Here is a 6,850-nt window from a genome sequence, read left to right as displayed (position 1 = left end):
TGTTTTCCTCTATTTCTTTGCATTGATTGCTGAGGAAGGCTTTCTTATCTCTCCTTGCTATTCTTTGGAACTCTGCATTCAGATGCTTATATCTTTCGTTTTCTCCTTTGCTTTTCACTTCTCTTCTTTTCACAGTTATTTGTACAACCACTATACTGATTATCAACTTAATTATACAATCCTCTCAGGTTTGGTCTATGATGGAGACAATTTACCATAGGTTTCTCACATTTCGCACCTCTTCAAGCAGAGGCACAACTCTCTTTGGTCCTACCTATTATTTCAAAGGTGTCTGTGTAGTGAACAACCTTTGGAAGATGGAGTTGTTGTCTCCGTGGAGCAGAAGACAGACATAATTACTGTCCATTACAAAAGATTCAAGCTCTCTGAGCTCAGGGTTCCTGTCTTATGATGTAATCAACAGATGACATGTGGCCTTCTTCAAACCTCCCCGTAGGAACTGGGGCTTAGGGAATAAAGTTGACACTCTGTCTACTACTATTACTGTAACAAAGACCCTGGTTTCTGATTAAGAATCTCTTGTCTTCCCCCAGCATCCATGGAACCATCCTAGGTTGTTAATTGCAAGTAGTATAAAATCTCAAACCCTTCGCAGTCTTGACAACATGTGTCTCCATTGTGAAGACAGATCTACTTCCCAGATGACATTCTAGAGGAGGCAGTGTTTGAATCGTGTCTTAAAGGAAGCAATGGAGCTGAAGGGAGTCCAGGGAGGAGAATGACATCTAAGCTCAGGCAATAGGAGTATGCGTGATACTGCAGGGGGTGTTGCAATAGGCCCTATGGCTCCAAGTTTCAGTCTCACTTAAAGTTCTTTCTTGGGAAGTGGACTGATTTTTATTTATTTATTTATATAAATTTATTTATTTTAATCGGAGGCTAACTACTTTACAATATTGTATTGGTTTTGCCATACATTGACATGAATCCTCCATGGGTGTACATGTGTTCCCCACCCTGAACCCCCCTCCCACTTCCCTCCCCATCCCATGCCTCTGGGTCATCCCAGTGCACCAGCCCCAAGCACCCTGTATCATGCATCGAACCTGGACTGGCGATTCATTTAGATAAGTTCCCTTTTATATCTCAACTTTTCTCTAGAAGCTGCAACATGATTTTCTTTCTCTACTTTGTCACACTGGCCACCAACAAACTGAGAAAACTGCATGATAAAATTGCACTCTGCCTCAGACATTTCTGATTGCCTTGGCTTCTGGGAATCAAGTCTGCTGAAGACAATCATCAGGTTCAGCCAGAGTTGATGAAGGCAGTGGCAACTTGGGTCCAGGCTGAAATCCTGTTCATCAGGAGCCCTAACAGTCTCTTCACATCCTCCGTGTGCCTGCCATTGGACTGATGTTTATGTCCTTTATTACAATCTTTACCCCGATGAAGTATTTGGGGGCCTAACTAATGTGAACTCCTGATGGTAATGCCCACATATAGGATACTATTTTCAACTCAGATGTATAAAAATCATCTTAATGATTGAAATGGAGGACTTTGTTTACTTCAGCAATACACAAATGTCTGATAATGGATTGCCTCCAGAAGAGCCTGAGACTGGCCACCAATGAAAACAAATCAATGCTATCAAATGCTACCTGCATCTTCTTGCCCATCATAGGCTGGGAGGTCCTGAGGGCCTCTCTGTGACTCTCTGTCTCTCTCAAGGAGAGGCAGGTTTTGCTCTTTGATGAATCAAAAGCACTGAAACAGGCACCTAGAAAATGTGCAGCACCCAGACATGAAATGGTCAACGAAGTCCTCCCGACCCCCTAGTGAGAATGTGCAGACTCTGCACTCTCCACAGGACACTGAGGAGAAAGGTTTCCAGTCTCCCCACTCCAATGAGGAAAAGGGAAGAGATCTACCAAATAAAGGAAAGCAAAATGGAAGAGAAAAAGGGTAAAGAGCAGACCAAGTGAGTAAGACAGGATGGTGGAAAGGAAAGGAAAGAACATGGTGCTCACCGCTACCCACTCCAAGTCCAAAACCACAGTAAGTAACTAGCAGGAACTTTCCTCTCATTAAAGCAAAAGGAATGTTCAACCCTATTGAGCCTTCCTGTGTGCTTATTACTACAGGATGGATTTCAGCAGGAGCCCTTGAACAAAGCCATTTCAATTCACAATTTAACTTGCAAAAAGATTCATTCCTAATTAAAAACTGTGCCAACCTTTCAGAAGGCTTTTTTTCTGGAAGAAAAGAACTGACTTTTTAAGATTAATGACTCGTAATAAGTTCCATAACTGCAAGACCAATGGGCTTGTGAACTTGTGAATATCTGATAGCCTTTATGATAAGGATGTCCTATAAACCCATGTCACATCTTCCTGAGCCCAAAATGGGAGGTGGCCAGATGCTCTACAGTGGGCAACTCAGTGAGCACCCCTCACAAATGGGGACAGGGAGTGGCAAATGGTTTTTGTCCCAAGAACCCACATGAAGGACTCTGCAATGCAAGGTGTTGAAGTACAGTGTGGATGCGGCTATTGGGGTTGCCACAGAGGGAGTTTGAGAGTGGATGGGTATCTACAACTCTTGGGATCTCTTCCCACACAGATGGAGCTCTGCTTGATGTATTTGAAAGAAAGCACAGAACTTCCTGGGGGTAAAGATGACAAACTTGTGTAATTTGAACATCATCTTCATTTTTAAGATAGGACAGGAAAAAGACAGGTGATAGGCAAAAATAGAAACAAATAGATCTTGGATATACAAGCAGAATTAAGGGTTGCATGTTCAGTGTATGTGACCAGGGATCAAAGGCTTTATTTCTGTGTCCTGCGCCTGAGAGTGGTTGCTGTAGAATCAATTAACCTCTGTAGATTCAAGTCTTTGCTTGAAAAGGAACAATGCCTTCCCTCTGTAGATTTATTTATTACTTGTTTTCACACATTATATTCAATGCTCCCAATAATTCAGTTGGAACAGATACCAGAGAGATAACATTGTCTTCGTTTTTACTAATAAGTGCCTCTCACAAGACTTGACTGGATGTGGGGATCACCATCTGGTTATGCTACTTTCTGACTGTGTGACTTTGGGCAGGTTACTTAATCCTTTCTGTGCCTCAGTTTGTCCATCTGTTAAGTAGGAATAGGCTAGTTATGTCGCAAAGTTGGTAGAAGGATTAAATGAGCCATATATATATATATATATATTTTTTTTTTTTTCCTTAGTAAAGCTTAGTAAAGTCCTGACACTTAATAAAATAAGCTGTCAATAAATGTTAGTTCTTCCTGACTAAGGTGTCAAACCTGGGATTCTAATCCAGGTCTTCTGACACAGGATAGCTCATTGAATGAGAACATGGGCTTTAAAGTCTAAGCTCAACATCTGATAGTTTTATCTTCATCATTGCTGTTATTCACTGTTTTCTACTTACTCATGGTGATACTGACAAAAAAACTGGATAGATAAGTGTGCTATAAAATTCTAAGATAATATGATATATGATATAGCTAGCCTTCAGTAGGACAACTTTTTAAATAAGTCACTTAGTGCAAATCAAAACTACAATAAGATATCACCTCACACCAGTCAGAATGGCTTTCACCAAAAAATCCAGAAACAAGAAATGCTGGAGAGGACGTGGAAAGAAGGAACCCTCCTACACTGTTGGTGGGAATGTAAATTGGTACAGTCACTGTGGAGAACAGCATGGAAGTTCCTTAAAAAAATAAAAATAGAGCTACCATATGACCCTGCAATCCCTGGGCATATATCTGGAGAAAAACATGATCCAAAAGGATACATATACCCCACTGTGCATTGCAGCTGTTTACAATACTGCTTACAGTAGCCAAGACATGGAAGCAACCTACATGTCCATCAACAGAGGAATGGATAAAGAAGATGTGGTACATATATACAATGGTACATCACTCATCCATTAAAAAGAATGAAATAATGCCATTTGAAGCAACTTGGATGGACCTGGAAAGTGTCATACTGAGTGAAGTAAGTCAGACAGAGAAGGAGAAATATTGTATGACATCGCTTATATGTGGAATCTAAAATGAAATGATACAAATGAACTTATTTACAAAACAGAAAGACTCACAGACTTAGAAAGCGGTTGCCGGGGGGAAGGGATAGTTAGGGAGTTTGGGATAGTGATGTACATACTGCTATCTTCAAAATGGATAACCAACAAGGACCTATTGTATAGCACATGGAACTCTGCTCAATGTTATGTGGCAGCCTGGATGGGAGGGGGTTTGCGGGAGATGGACACATACACGTGTATGGCCGAGTCCCTTTGCTGTTCACCTGAAACTACCACAGTATTGTCAATTGGCTATAACCCAAAACAAAATAAAAAGTTTAAAGTTTGAAAAAAATAAATAAATAGATCTTCTAGGAATTTCCTGCTAAAGATGGAAAATTAAACACACTCATCCACTTTTACTCCCTCCTAAAATCCCATTAAAATAACCCTAGAGGAATTTTTTTTAGCTTTAAAACCTCACAGGATAAGAATAAAGAAGAGGACACAACAGTAACAGAATCTTGAAAGCTAAGAACTAGAGGGACAAGAGTGACTGACCTAAAAAATCCAGAATCCTAATCCAAATTAACACAGAGAAAACCAAAAAGCAACCCCAAAAGACTCAGGAACTGGCATCACTGGGCACTTCTAGACGTGGGTGTGAAGGTGGGGCTGACAACAGAATGTTGAGGAATCAGACTCTGAGACGCCACCCTCAGCTCAGCCCAGCTGGGTGACTTCTCTTCCCAAGTCTGGTGAAAGATAAAAGGGTTTCTTTTCTGGAAAAGAACACCAGATAGAGTTGAAGATAGAAGTATTGTACTGGAAAGAGTGGAATCAAATGAATATTTACATGTAGTGCCTCTCAGAGAGTACACTTCAAGAGCAGTACCACTAGACACAAAATTAAATAAAATTTAAAACTCAGTTTCTCAAATGCACATTCAAAGTACTAGATAGCCATATTGGACAGTACGGATCCAGAACTCTACTACCACTGCATTAAGTTCTGGTCTAGTGTGAAGATTAGATTATTTTTCTGAAGCATCTGAATAGCCCAAGAGGAAAGACTCAAAGATAACAACAAAACAGCCAAAAGTTTTAAGCCCCTAATATCACTAGGCTCCAGCCATCTTATTAAACCTCCCTCTTTGAAGTGACACCAAAGACCATCAGCAAGATGAAGATAGTCTCCAAATGAAAGATGAGAGACCAAAAAACAAACAGACAGAAAAAAAAAAATTTGGAGAAGCAAACACAGCAGAGAAAAGGGAACATCAAAAAAACCGTTATTAACATCTACAGAGAGTTAAGAGATATTGCATCTGTAAAACAAGAGTGGATTATTATAACAAAGAGATAATTAAATGAATGTTTAATCTTAAAATTTGCAAATGAGAGAAGAAAAAAAATTCAAAAGAAGGACCAAAAGATAAAGTTAAGAAAATGTCCCAGGAACTGTACAAAATGATAACTAGATAGAAAAGACAAAAAGAAAGATAAGTAAGTTGTCTTACTCCTTGTACTTCCTCCACATTTTCACTAATTAAATGCCAGGAACATGAGGCCAGGCTCCAGGGATCGCAGCTCCCCAGCCATATACAGAGAAGCTGTTCATGGGCCCTGACAATGGGATGCCTAATCTTGTGTGTAGTAAATTTCTGTTCTGTCTTCTTTCTTTGGTGTCCTCATCTTCACTTTACCCCTAACCCCACACCTTGCTTCTTTGCTTAGTAGCCAAAGCCAAGATAAGAATATCTTATTTTTCTAGAAGTCAAAGCAGAGCAGTGATGCTGTACACACAAAACTAACACAACATTGTAAATCAGCTATACTTCAATTGTTAAAAACAAAACAGGGAAGTAATTTTCAAAAAATATAGGGGTGAAATGGAAGCTTGGAGTCCAGTTGGGGTCCTTGTGTTTAGAACAACCTCTCCTTTCATCAGTGGTGTAAGCCTAGGCATTCTCTCTTCTTACCAGACTTCTGCTCTTGGGTGAATCTACACCACGTCCTTGCCCTCTGCCCTATACTGGCTACCTGGTACTGCCTCTCTGTGATCATAACTGTGATCAAAATTGTCGCAGTGCAGCTGTCCATCCTGCAAGCTTCTTATTATAGAGAAAAATGGTCAGAAAACGTGACTATCGATGAGTTGGGAGACAAAAGGAAGAAAATGAAAGGAAATCGATTTTTAAAGAATTAAGGAAAGGAAAAAAGAACCTTATATTTATAGCATTTAAAAACCATTATTGCACAAATTATAAAACATACACAAAATAATAGTTTAATGAATAGTTTAATGAAAGCTGAGTGCCAAAGAATTGATGCTTTGAACTGTGGTGTTGGAGAAGATTCTTGAGAGTCCCTTGGACTACAAGGAGATCCAACCAGTCTATTCTAAAGGAGATCAGCCCTGGGTGTTCTTTGGAAGGAATGATGCTAAAGCTGAAACTTCAGTACTTTGGCCACTTGATGCAAAGAACTGACTCATTGGAAAAGATCCCAATGCTGGGAACGATTGAAGGTGGGAGGACAAGGGGACAACAGAGGATGAGATAGCACTCAGCTTTGGCACTCAGCTTCTGTTATCCAGATTCAACAATATCAAGTCAGAGTTAACAATTCATTTGAGATAATAATAATGTAATGAACACTTATCATGTGCTAAGTATGTTCTAAGTATTATGTATAGGTATGTGATACATTAAAAATGGTTTTGGAGTGATAAAAATGTTCAAATATCGGTCATGATAACAGTTGCTCAACTCTGAATATACCAAAAACCAATGAATTGTACCCTTTAAATAGGTGAAATATATGTTATGTGAA

This window comes from Bos indicus x Bos taurus, chromosome 8 (genome assembly GCF_003369695.1).
Source record: "Bos indicus x Bos taurus breed Angus x Brahman F1 hybrid chromosome 8, Bos_hybrid_MaternalHap_v2.0, whole genome shotgun sequence".
NCBI classification, from domain to species: Eukaryota; Metazoa; Chordata; class Mammalia; order Artiodactyla; family Bovidae; genus Bos; species Bos indicus x Bos taurus.
Note: the sequence above shows the minus strand (reverse complement) of the source record.